We start from the raw sequence: 18,073 nt of genomic DNA, 5'->3' as shown, positions 1-18,073 counted from the left end.
TGTGTCTACCTCCCGAGTGCTAGGATCACAGACACGTACCACCATGCCTCGCTCTACTGTCACATTTTTTTTTTTTTTTATAATTTTATTTATTTTTATTTTATGTGCATTGGTATTTTTGCCTGCATGTACGTCTGTGTGAAGGTGTCAGATTTTGGAGTTATAGACAGTTGTAAGCTGCCATGTGGGTGCTGGGAATTGAACCTGAGTCCTCTGGAAGAGCAGTCGGTGCTCTTAACCACTGAGCCATCTCCCCAAGCCCTACTGTCACATTTTTTATTCCGACTTTATATATGCTAATGTCTAGACATGCAAACCCTTGTTCTTAATTTCCTTGGTTATGCTTGTCTGTGTATTCATTATTCTTTATGAAGTCTATAATAATTTCATTGCATTTTCAGCAAGTATCATTAAAATCCCATTTGGAATTGCATTTCTGAAATAATAAATAGATAGAGTTTTTCAGTCCAGGAACATAGTCTTTCTCTTAGTTGTGTCTTCATTTCTATTTCCTGTTAGAGCGCCCAGTAGGTTTCATGATTTTTGTTTGATTTTTTTTTTAATGGAGGTGGTGCATGTTTCTTCTTAGGTGTTCAGTGTTTTTAAGACAATTTGTAAAATTGTGTATTTATTATTAGCATATTATTAGCATGTAAATGTGGAGGTGGCTCCCTCCTTCTATCATGTGGGTCCCAGAGATCACACTCAGGCTTGGTGGCAAGCCTCTTGACGCATTGAGCCGTCTCGCCAGCCTCATGTTGGTAGGTTTTGTTGCTGCTGGTACGTAGAGTGCCTTTCTCAGCTATCCAGTCAGCCCTCCCTCCCTCCCTCCCTCCTCCCCTCCCTCTCTCACTTCCTTTTGGTGGTGCTGGGGATGGAACCTAGGGACTCACTTTACTACTGAACTATCCTTCCATCCTCTCATTTTCATGGTGATTAAATATTATTGAAATAAAAGCAAGTTACCGACTTCTTCTTTTTTCTTTTTTTAAGTCTTACTATGTTGCCGGGCGGTGGTGGCGCACGCCTTTAATCCCAGCACTTGGGAGGCAGAGCCAGGCGGATCTCTGTGAGTTCGAGGCCAGCCTGGGCTACCAAGTGAGTTCCAGGAAAAGGCGCAAAGCTACACAGAGAAACCCTGTCTCGAAAAACCAAAAAAAAAAAAAAAAGTCTTACTATGTCACTTAGGCTGGTCTTGAAGTCACCGACTCAAGATATCCTCCTGCCTCGGCCTCTGAAGTTGCTGGGACCACAGGTATACATCACAGTGCCTAGCTAGAAGTTACTAATTTTTAAATAATTATTAAATATATACCGAAAGCATACAAACACATGAGCAGTGTGAGAAGAATGATAAGGTAGACATGGCTGACTTAACACACTGATACCTCTCCTCAAACAGATTTGTCCACCCTGTCCCCAAGGGACAGGCTGGCTGGAATGCTATTTAATCATTAACTGCTCTTTATACGTAACCTCAGGTTTATAGCTTTAATGCACTGTTTGATTTTGCATGCATTTAAGCTTTTGTAAATGGAGCCATACGTGTTCCACTTTCTTGATAGCCACATTGGTGTGCGTGCGTATTCTGGGGCTTGCCCTCTACTTGCCTGTTGCCATGGTTTCTTTTCTATGACTCTCAGTAAAACGTCCACCTTCTTCATCCCTTCCACTTGCAGATGGAAGGACTGGCTGTTCCCCCTTCCTAGGTTATGGCCAGCATCCTTTCCAGGTGCAAGTTTCTCTGGGCTCTTGTCCCCAAGAGTGGAAGGACAGGGGTCACATAGTGTTGCTCCTCGACGTCTGAAGCAGCGTGTGTTCCTTCCAGAGTGCATGCTGCACCCTCTCACATCCTCCCTGTACTCCCATCATCCACACTTTGATTTATGCCGCCCGGCCTGGGTGCACTGATCTCTCATTGGGTATTGTGGGGGTGCCTGGTTGCACTGATCTCTCATTGGGTATTGTGGGGGTGGCGTGTGTTCCTGGGTTATTTCTTTCTTTCTTTTTTTGGGGGGGCAGGGGCTTTCAAGACAGGGTTTCTCTGTGTAGTTTTGGTGCCTGTCCTGGATCTCGCTCTCTAGACCAGCCTGGCCTCGAGCTCACAGAGATCCGCCTGGCTCTGCCTCCCGAGTGCTAGGATTAAAGGCGTGCGCTACCACTGCCAGGCTTCCTGGGTTATTTGTGTTCCCTCATTTACTCTCCTGTATTCCCCTCCATTCAGATTCTTACTGATTCACGGGAGATCTTCCTGCATCCCCATGGTGGCACTAATCCGACACCTGCTTCTGTGCTGCAGATTCTTCTCTGGGATGTGGCTTTTCACTGTCTTAATAGCATCCTTTGAAGAATAAAACAGTTGGGTTCTTCAGTGAGCCTGCATCAACCCAAATCCGGTGTTTGTTTCTGATCCTGTTCTATGGTTTTTGAGGCTCAGACCACATCATTCCTGAGATGCCGCACATATAATAAAGTCCCCAAGCCTGATGTGTCCCATCTGGTGAGCTCAGACAGAGGGGCCCTTTTATTTGTTTATTTTTGAGATGAAGTTTCACTTGGTAGCTCAGGCTGGCTTTGAACTCATGAGTCTCTTTAATGCTGGGATTATAAGTGTGGGCCATCATGCCTGGCTTCTTTCACATGATTTGCCTCTGTGAGGAGCAGGATGGCTGGTTCCTAGGCGAGGTGCAGCTGTGTGTGTGTGTGTGTGTGTGTGTGTGTGTGTGTTGTGTGTTCACACGTGTGCTTCCACGTGCACAGATAGTGGAAGCTGATGCCAGGCGCCTTCCTCTTTCCACCTCCACCTTGGGTCTCACTGAACTTGGGTCTCACTGAGCTACACTGGCTGGCCAGCAAGCCTCTGGATTTGCCTGACTCTGGCCCCGACCCTGCTCTAGGATTATAGGTGGTTGCTGGGAATTGAACTCGGGTCCTCATTCTGGCCCAGCAAGCCCCTTTGCTCACTCAGCCATCTTCCCATAACATCCACTCAGAAAGCTGCAAAGTCAGGGGTATACAGTGGATCTCATTTTACAGAGTGAGTGTACCTCTGAGGCCATCTCCCAGGTCCTAGAGGGACCTTGGCCCACTCTATGGTGTGTCCCTGGCCTGTCCCTGAGCTGCACCCTGGCTTGGTAATGCTGGCATGGGAAAGATATTAGAGCTAATGTTCCCATCATGGTAGCTGATAAGCTCAGGACCCAGCCTGTCGTTTTAACATCAGAATCTTCCGTCTTCCCATAGACAGCTGAACTACAACATGCTTCTCTAGAAAGTTTGTTTCTACGTCACTCAACCCAATTTGGTTCCCGTTGTTCACAACTAAAGATCCCTGTTGAGTACAGTGTGCCCAATTGGCAGCTAGACCCAAAGACGATGGAATGTTGTCTCTCACATTGCTGAACGCTGATTACAAATCAGTTGCCTAACAGTTGGTTAAAGCCAAACCCAAGGTTCTTGTTTATATGACACTGTTTGAGTCTGTGTGTGTGTATGGTTTTTGTTTGTTTGTTTGTTTGTTTTGTGTTTTGATGCTAGGGAGTGGACCTAGGGCCTTCTCCATGCTAGGCAAGTGCTCTGCCATTGATCTGTATGTATCTAGAGGCCTGTGACTCTATTTGGGCTGTTGTATTCTTGGGCTGACTAGCTAAACCCTCAAGAGGCAGTCACTTAGTGGAGAGAGGGCTCAGTGGTTAGGGCATTTGTCACTTTTTTTTGGGGGGGGGGACAGAGTTTCCCCATGTAGTTTTGGTGCCTTTCCTGGATCTCGTTCTGTAGACCAGGCTGGCCTTGAACTCACAGAGATCTGCTCTGTGCTTTTGAGTGCTGGGATTAAAGGTTGTGTCACCACCACCCAGCCTGGCACTTGTCACTCTTACAGAGGATCTGGGTTCAGTTCCTAGCACCTAGATGGTAATTCCAGTGCCAGGCCATCAGACACCCTCTTCCGACCTGTATAAATACTAAGTGTACATGTGGTTCACATACATACACAGAAGCAAAACATTGATGCACATAAAATAAAATAAATAACTCTAAAGAAGAAAAGAGTTAACTGGAGGCTGGCTTTGAATGGTGGTACACACATTTAATCCCAGCACTAGGGAGGCAGAAGCAGGTGGATTTCTGTGAGTCAAAGGCCAGCCTAGGCCACATAATGAGTTTTCAGCCAGTCAGGGCTTCTGTGGTGAGACCCTGTTCTAGCATCCAGGCCAAGTTACCTATAACCACGTGTAATTCCAATTCCAGGGGATCTGACATCTCTTCTTTGCTCTGTGGGCACCTGCACACACGTACACATGACAGACACTCATACACACACACAAATAAAACAACATCTTTTAAAAAGGAAGTTAACTGAAAATGTTTGCAACCAGCCAGAAATGGATTGGTAGATACTCTTGTCTGGTATGTACAAGCCCTGGATTTGATTTTAGTGCTCCTTCAGTGTCCCCAAAAGTTAGTGGCAAACCGTGTTAAACATCTGGTCTTGGTGTTTTTTGACCCGCCCCCCCCCCCATCCTTACTTTAAATTCAATTCCGAATTTTAAAGCAATTTTCTCTCAGTCCCTTGCGGCAAGCTAATGAAGAGCACTGGCTTAATTTAGAAGGAGAAATGTAGGAGTCTGTCTTATTCTCCAGACTCCGTTTTTTGGAACTTAGGTTCAGCCCCTCTCCATCCCTGATGAGCAACATATTATGTGAGGAGGTGTTGGGGTCAGGGGTCAGAAAGCCAGGGTTCTGGACAAAGCAGTTCTCCCCCACCGTCACAAGGGACCGTGCCTTCTAGAAGGTTCCTGTCTAAATTGCTGTGCTCTGAGCACAGTCTCATCTGAAAGTAAAAAAAGAAAATGAATTCTCTTCTGGTTTCTTTCTTTCTATTTTTTTTTTTAATGTCATCAAATCACACAGATTGGTGACAGGGAACGACCCAGTTTCAACTGGTCTCTGAATTGTCACAGCACTTGTCCTTGTTAATGTCAAGGTCTGGGAGATATTTGATCAGGGGAAGGGACCCTGGGTGAGGCTGGCAGAGGAAAGGTCAGAGATGAATGTGAAATTTTCTCAAGCCCCCCTGGTAAGCAGCCCAGGCAGTCTGGCAGCTCACACAGCTGGCCCTCTTGTTCCAGAGTTCGTTCCCCGGTCCCTCGTGGCCCCTTTCGGAGCTGGTTGCTGTGGTGGCCTTTCTAACTCTGCTGCAGGGCTTCCTCATCTCCACAAGCACTTCTCAGAGTCCTTTGCCCTCAGCTCAGGCACAGAGACTTCTCTCCCCGTGTTCTGACCACACACATTTGACTTGAGCTAAGCAGAAGCCAGACATCATAATTCTCAGGATTCTCTGCCTTCGTCCATGTGGGCGACTGTATCCACACGTTACAAACCCTGTGTGTTGCTTATAAACGGCAGGAATGGGCTCCTCATCATCCGGGAGGCTGAGGAATTTAAGATGAAAGGCCTGGGCAGATTCAGTGAGTGGTGAGGGTCCCTGCCTGTTTTGTAGATGGTGCCTTCACACTGTGTTCACGTGATGGGGAGGGCGCTGAACTCCAGAGGGCAGCTTGGGCTTTTGCTGTTGCTTGTGCCCAGTGTGTGTGTGTGTGTGTGTGTGTGTGTGTGTGTGTGTGTGTGTGTGTGTGTCATTAGGTGTCTTCCTCGATTGTTTTCCCTTACTTTTTGTGTTTTTAACTTTTCCTTTTATTTTTGAGATTATAATATGATTACATTATTTTCCCTTCCCTCCTTCCAACCTCTCTCATAAACTCCTCCTCACTCTCTTTCAAAGTCATGGCCTCTTTTTTTCACTAATAGTGTTGTGACGTGCATATATGTGTAGGTATATACATATATATTTCCAAATACAGCGTGCTCAGGCTCATATTACTCCTGTGTATGTTCAGGGCTGACTGGTGTTGGATAACCAGGCGGTGTGCTGGTCCCTGGGGAAGACTGTTCCTCCCACTCTCGACAATCCTCAGCTGCCTGTGGCTCTTGGGTAGGGTTGAGGCCTCATGAGCTTTCCCCATCCACTTCCAGTTGTCCTTGTTCAGCTCATGTTTAGGCAGTCACATTGGTGAGACTTTATGGATAAAGCTTCTGACATCACTAGAAGACACAATCTCACAGCAAGTTCCCTGATCCTCTTCCCCCTCTTCCAGAATGTTCCCTGAGCCTTTGGCGGGGGAGTGTTTTGTAGATGTATCTACTGGGACTAGGCTCCACAGTTCTGCATTTGATTGGTTGTGGTTTTATTTAATGGTCTCTGCCTGTTGCAAAGAGGCAGTTTCCTTGGTGAGGGCTGAGGACTACACTTACCTGTGGACGTAAGGACCAGTGCTTAGAATGTAGTTAGGGATTGTGCTGCTTTAGTAAACTGGTGATTGTAGATTCTTCTCCAAGATCCGTGACTTGACTGGCCCTTCACAGCTGGCCGGGTTTCCAGTAGCAGGCCTGATCTCCCTCTTGCTGAGCAGGTCTTCAGTCCAGTTAGAGAGCTGTGGGTGACCAGCAAGGTATGTGTACCACTCCTGCAGCCTTCGAGTTCTCCTGCCATGCTGGATGCTGTGAGTCAGAGGCGTTAGTCCTGGGTAGGACTGTTGGTTGCTCCCCTCCCCTGGAAGCTTGCACAGCACCTACTTGTACCATGAAGCTAGTCTTCTGGTCAGTTCCAGCTCAGGAACCTCTGGTCTCTGTGTCTGAAGTGCATGACGTCTTCAGCAGTAGGGACTTACCTTCCACTTCTGAGGGAGAACCAAGAGCAAACACAATAGGCAGTATAAGCAATCATACCCTCAACAGTTTATCTTAAAAACAGCCCTATAATATATGTAATTCTGTGTATAAATACAGATATATAACTTAAGTGGAATTTTCTTATCTGGGCTGACCTTGTTCCCTCTAAGGCCTGAAGACCACTTAACAAAACTCCCAATACCAGGGATGAGAGGCTGCCTTTTGAGTTGTGGGTTAGGTTGTCCAAGAGACTCCCAAAACACCTTATTTTTTGAGATGGGGAGGGGATCTCTCACTGAACCTGGAGCTTGTTGATTTTGCGAGACTTATTGGCCAGAACCCCCTGAGGAATCCTCCTGTCTCCGCATTTCCCAGCAGTGGGGTTGCAGATGGACCCACAGCTCTTGGCTTTTTTTTTTTTTTTTCTTGGATGCTTGGGTTCCAAAGCCAGGCTATCATGTTTGAGTGGCAAGCACTTTACCGGCCCCTAGGGCATCTTCCATAGGATCATTAATCTCATCATGAGGGCCCCACCCTCATGGTCTGATCACCTCCCAAAGACCTGACATCCTAGCTCTGTTACCTTAGGATTTCAGTGTGATCCGATCCCGGCAGGCCCTCGGGCACCACCAGAGAGGTTTCTGCTGTGAACATCTTGCTGGGCTAGAGACGCCGCCGCTGGTTGTGGACATGGTGGGTGTGCCAAGGTCACTTCTGTAAGTTATATGCCATATGGGGACCCTGTGTGGAAGGCAGCTTTGGTCTGAGTGTTTTATTATGGCAGTTTGCTAACAAAGGATGTGAAGTACCTTGTTTTAATCTTTTTAGTGTGTTTTGTTTGATTGGTTTTTGGTATTTATTTATTTATTTATTTATTTATTTATTTATTTTTGAGATGGGGTTTCTCTGTGTAACAGTTCTGGCTGTCCTGGAACTCACTTTATAGGCCAGATTGGCCTTGAACTCACAGAGATCCACCTGCCTCTGCCTTCCTGGGATTAAAGGTGCACACCACCATCGTCAGGTGTCTTTTCAGTGGTTTACCCTGATAGCTGGTTTGCCCTTTGTTTTGGGGAGACAGGATCTTGCTGTGAGCCAGGCTGGCCTGGAGCCTATAGTCTTGTTCAGCATCCATATGGGATTATAGGGATGTGCCGCCATGCTTGGCTACTGCTATGGTTTCTGAGTGCCTGGGGCAGAGATGTCCCTGGAGAAACATCTCTGATGATTGTGTGCAGAAATGCCCTGTGGACTGGGCTGGCCTTAGATTCCCCCTCCTGCCTCCCCTACCACCCAACTCCATCTTCAGGTTCTGGTATCAAGGGGAAATGAGTCACCCTTGGTAGAATGATCAGGAAATATTAATAATTTAGCAACATGGAATAGCTGAGGATGCAGAGGCTCCACATGGAATTGAAACTGCCATTGTGGACCTGAAAGCCCCATCCAGCTCACACAGTGAGAGCAGGGTGGAAAGAATAGGTCAGGGGGCAGCCAGGATGAACTGTGTGCTGACCCTGCACTGTTGCGGGACCTGGGTCCAGAGCCTGGGCCTGTGTGGTAGCTGAGCACAATCAGAGGTATGCACTATGGCGTCTACTGCCTTTAAGAAGGGTCACTGTGTGACATTCTCAGATGTGAGCTCTACTAACAGATGCAGAACAGGGACCCTGAGGGTGGCTTTGGCCTAGGGGACAGACACATGGGAACAAGTCAGAAGAGAGCACACAGCAGAAGGCTCAGCTGGAAATGGAACATGTTCGGGGTCTATGAGTGGAGAAGAGACTTATTTGTAAAACATGACAGGTGGGCATCCCTGCAGGCCATCTGCAGGGGGCCACCAGAAGGTAACGGGATCCCGACCTACAGGCAAGGCCAGCAACGGCCATCTCAGGACAGATCTTTAGGAGTGAAGAGAATCAAGTCTCTGTGGGGGAAGGGCTGGACTAGAAGGGGCCTGGCCCTCTGGGCTGAGGATGTGGCTCACGGGAAGAGGGCCCTGGGCTGTTTTCACCTCGATTCTCTTGCTTCTGTTCTCAGCCGCCCTCTGTGGACCCCGATTTCCTCATCTATCAACTGGGTATCTGTGGTATTGGCTGTAGGCATCGTGAGAAATCATATACAACAGTTAGAACTGCTCTCTGCCCGTGGGGGTGGCTCGTGTCAATATTAGGGTGTCCCCAGTGTGCCCCAGGGGTGTCCTGTTACTCCTGGAATCACGGTGAAAGGGGTTCATACTCAGAACCACCACTGTCTGACTATGAGTGAGTGGTATTGCGTGACCTCAGTACTCACCTGAGTACTGAGTCAGACATGATGCTCAGCTTAACCATGGAACATCCCTTAAGCTTGGTTCCTGTTTTCTTTTATCTTTGTTTATTTTTTTTAGAGCATTTAGCACCCAAATTGCCTTCAGTGTTCCTCAAAATAGGCAGTTGTACATTCGTACTGCGTAAATGCATCCTCCATCACACATTAACTCAATTGCAAGTGAGAGTGCCGCTGGCCCATAGCCTGTTACTCTGAGAGACAAGCTGTAAAAGGTCTGCCCTTGAACAGGTGAGGGTGCACAACCTTCCCCACACCCACATTTGAACCTCCAGCCTTGGGCATTCTGCGCAAACTTTCTGCCACTGAGCTCTGTCCCCAGCCTCAGTCCCGTCATGCCCCTGTGGTATGCCTGGCACCGTGCTAGGTCCTTAGTAGATGCCTGACTGCTGCTGGATGCGTATTGCAGTAGCGGGATCAGAAGTCTGGGAAGCTGATCCTGTGAGCTCTGCTAATGTGTTCCGGGAACACAGACCCTAGGCTGCTGGTTTGGGCTTCTGAGATGGGGCTGGGCCTGGGAACAGTCATCCGGGAAGGATGTGGAAGCTCAGGTGGTGGGGGCTAACTAGGGTGGGGGTGTAGGACTGCCTAGGGAATCAATCTGCAACCCTGTGGGGCCACATGAAGGACACACAGACAAGGTGTCCCTAGGACATTCTCCCAGTCTGCAGGCTCTCCAGCGCGAGCATCTCGTCGTCGTCGTCGTCGTCGTCGTCGTCACCTCATGCTGTGTGGCACAAACACCCAAACCTGCTGGCCTCAGCTAGTGCTTATTTCTCAATCTGTGAGTCAAAGGAGGTTTCACTGACCTGGGCTGTTTTCAGTGAGCTGTGGTTGGCTTTTTACAGTGTGAGTGGGTTAAAAAAAAAAATCTATCCCGTGTGACCAGTGACCACACCAGGCTTGTCTGACTTGGGGAGGTGGGATCTGGAGTGCAGGGAGCTAACTCAGTCATACAAGAGGCCAGGTCATTTCACACGTCATATTCGTGAGCATCTTATTGGCCACAACAAGTCACATGGCCACACCTGAAGTGTGGGGACAGGGAACTACACTTCCCACCAGAAAGATCATGTCAGGACAAGGCTGTTGAGTATTGTTTCAGGAGTGACGGGTTGAGTGCAGTAATGCAGCCTCCTCTGTGGTGAGTACCATTCATTCCCTGGAAGTCTATGGCATGCCAGGCTCTGCCGCTGCCAGGAGGAGAGCTGGTTCTTGTCTTCTAGAACTGAGATGTGAATAATGGGCGAACGCACTGACAGCTCCATTTGCCGTTCATCATTTAATTCCATCTGTGATCATCACTACAGAGGAGGATCACAGAGCACAGACTGCGGGTGTCGAAGAGCCTGGCCTTGTCTAGAGAAGAGATGGCCGAGCTCAAATTGAAGAGTTAAAGCTCCTTAAGAATAGACAGGAAAGTCGGATCTGCTGGTACACACCAGCAACTCCAAAGCTGAGGCAGGAGGATTACAAGTGCAAGGTTAGCCTGGGCTACATAGTGAGACCCTGGTTCAAAAAAATGTACATGTGATATAATAATAAAAAAAGAAAATTAGACAAGTAATCCTTAGGAAGTTTATACTGGGCTAGCAAGATGCCTCCGAGGGTGAAGTCACTTGCTACTAATCCAGATAACCTGGGTTCAACCTCCAGATTATACACGATGGGAGAGAACCGATTCCCACAAGTTGTCCTCTGGCCTCCCCGTGTGTACCATGGTGTTCATGTGTGTATGCACATGTGTAAATAAACAGATATTAAAAAGAAAAAAAAACACAGGTAAAGCTTAGCAAGCCTAGTGCTAGCCACGGAGTGAGAAAGCGGCGTGATGGTGTAGTCACAGGCTGCTGGAAGGACTGCCAGTCAAGAACCTCACATCCTGAAAAGCTACCTTCAAAATGAAGGAGTGGTTAAGGGTCTGGAGAGGTGGCTCAGTGGTCAGGAGCACTGACTGATCTTCCAGAGGGCCCTGGTTCTTGTCCCAGAACCCACATGGTGATTCTGGGTCCGGGGAATCTAATGCCCTCTTCTGGCCCCTGCTGGCACCAGGTCCACTTAGTACATAGCATCCATGGAGGCAAACACCCATCCACACAACATGCAAATTAAAATAAACAAATAATAACACAAAGGAAAAATTAAAGTACACAGCATCCATGGAGTCAAACACCCATACACATAACATACAAATTAAAATAAACAAATAATAACACAGAGGAAAAATTAAAGTACACAGCATCCATGGAGGCAAACACCCATACACATAACATACAAATTAAAATAAACAAATAAATAACACCACGGAAAAATTAAAACATTTCAGATAACTTATTTTACAAAAGAGAATTGGGGGCGCTGGAGAGATGGCTCAGTGGTTAAGAGCACTGGCTGTTCTTCCAGAGGTCCTGGATTCAATTCCCAGCACCCACATGGCAGCTCACAACTGTCTGTAACTCCAGTTCCAGGGGCTCTGACACCAATGCACATAAAATAAAGTTAAATAAATTAAAAAAAATTACCAGGCAGTGGCAGCACATGCCTTTAATCCCAGCACTCAGGAGGCAGAGGCAGGCTGTTCTCTATGAGTTTAAGGCCAGCCTGGTCCACAGAGTGAGTTCCAGGACAGCCAGGGCTACACAGAGAAACCCTGTTTCAAAAAACCAAAAAAGAGAAAAAAGAAAGAAAGAAAAAGATTTGAGAAAGTTTGTCATCAGCAGATATGTCCTGTAAGAAATTTTAAAATGAATCCTTAGGCTATAATTATAAAGAATACTATACTCACATAAATCCATGTGAGAAAAGAAAGAGCACCTTGCAAGACACAAACACATTTTGTTTACATTTCTTCTATCTGATTAGTAAGACCACTGTATAAAGAGGTAATTATAAAACTGCTAATAGGCTTATGCCATAAAAAGATAATTTGTATGACAATAATAGCCCAGAGGACGGGGGAGGGGGGAGATTAAGTCACATTCCACTTAGCAGGTCCAGGTTCTGAGAAGTCCATTGCTAGGCAGTTTATCACTGTGCTGACATCATGGCGAGTGTAAACCGAGATGACTACCGTCTCACTAGGTGATGTGGTTTCCTGGGACCGCTGTGGTTCACATGGTCCATGTTGACTGAGGCAACAGTATGCAGCACATGACTGTGTAGTAGAGCAAAGCTTTTGTATTTTATTGAAACCAAATCAGTGTTAATCCAAGCTGGATGGTTTTAAATTAAAATGTTAATTGAACGGGCTGGGGATGTGGCTCGGTGATAGAGAATCTGCCTGTCACGTGCACAGCCCTGGGTTTGATTCCTAACACCACACACACACACACACACACACACACACACACACACACACACACACACAGAGTAATTTAAATTATAATCTATAATTATAATCTCTAAGGTAATCAGTTAGGAATCAGCTTAAGATGGAATAAAAGATGATTAATGAAAAGTTACAGTAGGAAAAAGGGGCCCAGTTAGATGGCTGTGAGGCCTGACCACCTCGCTTCAGTCCCCACTGCTGGAGGCAGAGAAGCAATTCTTGGAAGACGTCCTCTGCCTGATCTCCACTTGCATGCCTCGGGATGCATGTATGCATGTGTGTGTACGTGCATGTGCACACACACAGACAATAAATGTAAAAGAGAGCGGAAATGCCTATAAAATATCAGAGAGAATAAACTTGAAGAATAAACTGGGACTGGGAATGCAGCGCAGTGGTGGAGCGCCTGCCTAGTACGGACAACACCAGCACTGTGGCCGGGGTGGGAGTGCGCCAAGGCTCCTCACTGGTGGTACTGGGAAGGTGTCTCAGTGGGTGGGCTGCTTTCGGTACAAAGATGCGGGCTTGAGTTCACTCCCCAGCACCCGTGTGAAAGCCTGGCGTGGCCGTGGATGCCTGTAACCCCGTGCTGGGTGGCAGAGAAAGGAGGATCATGGGAGTTCACTGGCCTTACGTCCTTGCCTAAATGGAGAACTTCAGGTTCAGCGGAGACCTTCAGCCTCAAGGGAATAAAGTGGAGAGCATTTGAGGAAGATACTTGATGTCCTCCTCTTAGCCTCCCCATGTATGTATGCACTTGGGTGTGTGTATGTATGCACAGTGACTTGTGCACACACACACACATTACACACACACCATTACTGAAATGAATAAGGACATTTAAGATGCTAAAAAGTCAATGGAAACTATAACCATTATATATATATATGTATATATATATATACATATATATATATACATATTCACACACACTCAATAACTACTATAGAAAGCAAAATTAACAGCAATGATGAGGGGAATGGGAAAGTCAACAATGATCGTTGCAGACTTCCAGTTCTTCTGCTTTACTTTTAATTATTTATTTTATTTTATTTTTGAGACAAAGTCTCACACTAGGTAGTCCTCACTGGCCTGGAACTCTCTATATAGACCAGGCTGGCCTCGAACTCACAGAGATCCATTTGCCTCTGCCTGCCAAGTGTTGGGATCAAAGGCGTGCGCCACCACACCCAGCTGTTTTAGTTTTTGGAACAAGGTCTTGTTGTATGGCACAGGCTGGCCTTGAACTTGCAATCCTCTTACCTCAGCCTCCTGAATGCTGGGGTTACAGGCATGTGCCACCATTCCTGGATTCGAGATCTTGTTTGCAATGATGGATGTATATATAGGCAGAGGATCAATAAGGAAATAAGACCTGACATTATAAACCAATGAGGCTTAGCAGACACCTATAGAGTTCTCTAGCCAACAGCAGCCGAGTCTTCATAAGCATACGTGAAGCATTGTCCAGGAGAGACTACATGTTAGGCTAGAAAACACGTCTCAGTAGATTTAAAGGAATTGAAATCATATAAAGTGTGTTCTCTAACTATACTGGAATGTAAGTTAGGACATCAAGGCTAAAGGAGATTGGGGGAATTCACACATATGTAGAAAGTAATTTCCTTCAAATACTAAAAGGAGAACTCACAAGTGAAATTAGAAAGTGCTTTAGGGAGAGAGAGGGCCGGGAGTGGGGGGTGGGGTGGGAGGAAATGTAACATGTTAAAGTGCTGGAGAGACGGCTCATTAGTTAAGAGTGCTTGCTGCTCTTCCAGAGGACCCGGGCTCAGTTCCTAGCCTCCACATCAGGTGGTTCACAGCCATCTGTAACTCCAGTTCCAGGGGATCCGACGCCTCCTTGGGCACCTGCACTCACAAATATACACATACAGATAATTAAAAATAAAAGAAATCTTTAAAACTTACAGAATATATAATTGTGGATGTCTATATTAAAAAAAAGGGAAAGGCTTTAGGTCAATAATCTTGTGCTGTAAGAAACCAGCCAAGGAGCAGAAAACTAACCCCAAAGCAAGCAAAGGAGAGAAGTAATAAAGATTAGAACAGGAACAAAATGAAATTGTGAATAAAAAGGTCATGCATTGTATGACTCCATTTATATGCAGCACCCAGAATATGCAAATCCACAAGACAGAAAGTAGATCAGTCTTTTCCAGGGGCTGAGAAGAGAGATTGGAGTGACTGCTAATGCTTTTTTTCTGGGGCGTTGAAAATGTCCTGAAATTCAACACTGGTGATAGTTGCACAGCCCTGTGACTATGCAGAAACCCACTGGGCTGGAAACTTGAAAAGGGTGAGTGTTATGATTTGTGAATTGTGTCTCCATAATGGTGCTAACAACAACCAACATTTTTTTAAAAACAGGGATAACTAGGTGAAAGAGATTGCATCAGGGTTCCTGAAGGCCTGAGGGAAGAGTGTGTCATTAAGGGACACACAGAGGCCCCAGGTAGGTAGGAAAGTTTGGGCTTTCTGCAAACAGCCATAGGAAGCCACTGGGGCAGGGCGGTTGCGTGCTAGGACTGGCCTTTTGAGACGTTCACTGTGACAGGAGCTGGGATGGCCAGCTGCAGTGGTGCAGCAAGGTTCTGGGGACATAGAAGCTGTTACCCAGGCGCATCGAACCGCATTTCCAAAGGTTTGGTGTTCAAGGTCACCCTGCTAGATGCTTTGTGCAGCCTGCCTGGTGCACAAAACCTCTGCTCACCCTAATGCTGCTCTAGACGCCCCCGGGTCGTCTTTGCTCAGGGTTGTAGGGGGAGCAGGGAAATGTGTGACATATGAAGCATGCCACTGAGTACCTGTGGCTGACCTGGGTTGGTGGCAAATGGTAACGCTTGCCCCGAAAGAAGAATTCACTATCCTGGCACCGGAGCAGCTCACAGAAGCTGAGGAGGTTTGCCCACCCAGATCCTGGAAGACTGAATGGGGCCCGTGCTCTGGAAGGAAGCCTGGCACCTGCTTCCGTCTCTGGATTGGCTCCCTGCTCTCCTAACTCTGCAGACTCTGTTTCTCATAGCTGGACACACGGCTCAGGCTCAATCCCTCCCCCTAACTCTGTGCTTTTGCTGCCTGAGATCTAACCTTGGGCTTCATGCTCCCTCAGCATGTGCTCCACCACTGAGCTGTACCCTATCTCCCACCATCACCCCCCAGTCTCTCAGGTTATTAAGGGAGGGACTTAGAGGTGCTAACTTGGCTTGGGTATGGCCTGAGGGGGCTGGGTGGCCACAGTGTAAACTCAGAGCTTCTGGGGCCGTACTTGGTGGTGGCTAGGCCATTAGACAGAATGCCAGGTTACCTATTTGGTAAGCTCAACATTCCCATCAGTCTGCCCCAAGAGGCTAACCACAGCCGCCTCTGTCACTTGAATTCATTTGCAGACACAGACTTCCATCTCTCATCCTCCCCTTTCCAACCTTTATCTGGGCAGGTAAGATTCTAGAATGTCAGAAGTCTTACTTCCTTTGCAAAATTGTTAGTTACCCCTCCCCCGAAAGCAAAGGCCTGGACTGTGTCCCCCTGAAAAAACTTGTTGGAAAGGCTCTCTGTCGGGCCATTGTCTCCTTGCTGCCTGCTGTTTGAAATGCAGAGCCCTGGTGATCTTGGAATAAATAGGCTTATAACTGGGGACCGGAGGGGATGGAAACGGGCTGTGAAGTCTGTGGGAGGCTGTGTGAGGAGCACCTGCCCACACTGCCCTGCTGTTTCCTGGCCTGGCTCACCCTCCTCCTTCAGCTGGCCCACAGGGGCTGCATGCTGTGCCACCCTTTCTGTGGGTACCCCGGGATCAGGGGGCTGCCAGGCCCAAGCCCTTCATGCTGGGGGCCGCGACTCAGGTCCCGAGCAGTGTGATTGATCTTGGCTGGGGTTTCCTCTCTTGCTGGGAGAAGCAAAGCGTGCAAGTCCTCTGGTCCGCCACTGCTCTCAGACATCAGAGGGGAACAGGGACGGTCTGAATGCAGATGCAGGTTGTGAGCGTCTCCCGCGCTTAGAACTCCTGCAGCATTTCTAAGGAAGCTGTGCCGTTTGCTGTCTCATTATTCATGGCCCGATGCTGTTGTCTTTCTAGAATGTTGCTTCCAATACTAATTGCCAGCCCTGTGCACGGAGCTGATGTCGGCGCTCACAGCCACTAACCTCTGCATTTAATTTGCTGCCGCTGAGTGGAGAGAATGGGGGCAGGCTGTGTTAGAGGCATCTAATCGCTGACAAAACCTCAGGGTGGCTGGGCAGGGAGGGGTGGGTATGTGGGTCATTTTCCCCTTCCCAGCAGAGTTAGCTGACAAGAGCTTCTGTGAATAGCCTGGCTTCTGATCGCTGGTACCCCGTTCCTCCCAGGGCCCGACTGTATTTCAACACCTTCAGGCAGAGACTGTGCCCGCCCTCTGCTTTGTTATTTTCCTCTCTGTTATCCATCTATATACTTACCTCTCCACTCAGTACTCCATCATGTCGCACATAGAAATTGAGACTGCCTAGAGACTGTTTCCCCACATGTCATATGTAAGAAATATACAAATATGTATTTATAATAAAAAGATAAAGTAGGGTGCTATGTACCAGACCTGTGTATAGATAATAGTATGTGTACAGATACACATTTATATTATCTGTTTACATGAGCATATGTAATTAAATAGAAGCTCATAAAAATAAGATCAGAAAAATATAGACAAACCAAAACGACAAAACCAGGGAGAGACTTAGAATATGTATCCAGGCCATAGAGTTCAATACATTTTACTCTATTTGAATCAGAATTATAATTCTGGTGGATAATCAAGACAGGAAGACAGTATTAGTGGCATGGTTTGCGTGGTGTGTAGGAGGGAGACACGGAGCATGTTACACCTGAAGGAAATGTCACACTTGGGTGGTCACCGATTGGAGCCTCAGTGAGGAAAATGTGTGGCATAAAACATACGGAAAGCATGTGTGTGGTGATATTTTATTTGTGCTGAAATGTGATTTTTATTTGTATGTTAATAAATAAAGTTGCCTGGGAGTCAGAACTAAGAGCAAGCCATAGCAGAAGTCTGGCAGTGGTAGCACACGCCCTTAATCCAGATCATATGGCAGGCAGAGTCTGTGTGTTTAAGGACATAGCCAGCTTGGAAACACACGCCTTTAATCTCAATACCAACCATAGAGACCTGGAGGTCTGTATAGACAGGCAGTGACGAGGAGGTCATGTGGTTGGGTTTACAACCAATGAGAAGGCAGAACAGAAAGTCAATAAAAAGACAGACACACAGGAAGTAGGTCTCTTTCTCAGGGGAAGGACGACAGTGACAGCGAGGGGTAAGAAGGTGGTCTTGGTCTTAGCTCTTGGCTGCTGCTCGATCTCTGTGTTTGGCTCTGTGTTTCTTATTTAATAAGACCTTTCAGAATTACATCTACACGAGTGCCATGCTCTCCTCCTGCACACACAGTGGACATCACTAATTGATCACTTCCACTCGGAGACTAGGGCTGCTCTTCAAAGCCTAATACTCCAGGCAGTCATTACTACTTACTTAGAATCTACATGCTATATGAACCCCACTTATTCTTCCAGTATGAGGGATGGTGACAGTATCAGGGGACTGATGGGGGGGATTCTGAGTGGAGAGACACATTAAGTTGTGGGGTCCTCTTTGGATATGGTGGGAAAGAGCTGGG

At 47.1% G+C, this 18,073-nt stretch overlaps 1 protein-coding gene across 3 annotated transcripts in view; it reads left to right on the top strand.

Annotated features, from left to right (window-relative positions):
* Window positions 1-18,073, top strand: part of Rph3al (rabphilin 3A like (without C2 domains)) — a 151,040-nt gene that overhangs the window by 10,784 nt on the left and 122,183 nt on the right. Inside the window, exon 1 of one of the 3 annotated variants that reach the window (XM_042282413.2) lies at window positions 14,497-14,702. The exons of the other annotated variants lie outside the window; for them this stretch is intronic. The gene's annotated coding sequence lies outside the window, so the exon portion shown is untranslated. Of the gene's footprint in view, window positions 1-14,496; window positions 14,703-18,073 lie in introns of those variants that run through there. 3 annotated transcript variants of the gene reach the window in all.

The sequence above is a fragment of the Peromyscus maniculatus genome, chromosome 8, assembly GCF_049852395.1.
Source record: "Peromyscus maniculatus bairdii isolate BWxNUB_F1_BW_parent chromosome 8, HU_Pman_BW_mat_3.1, whole genome shotgun sequence".
NCBI lineage: Eukaryota > Metazoa > Chordata > Mammalia > Rodentia > Cricetidae > Peromyscus > Peromyscus maniculatus.
This window is presented reverse-complemented; position numbering and strand designations above follow the sequence as displayed.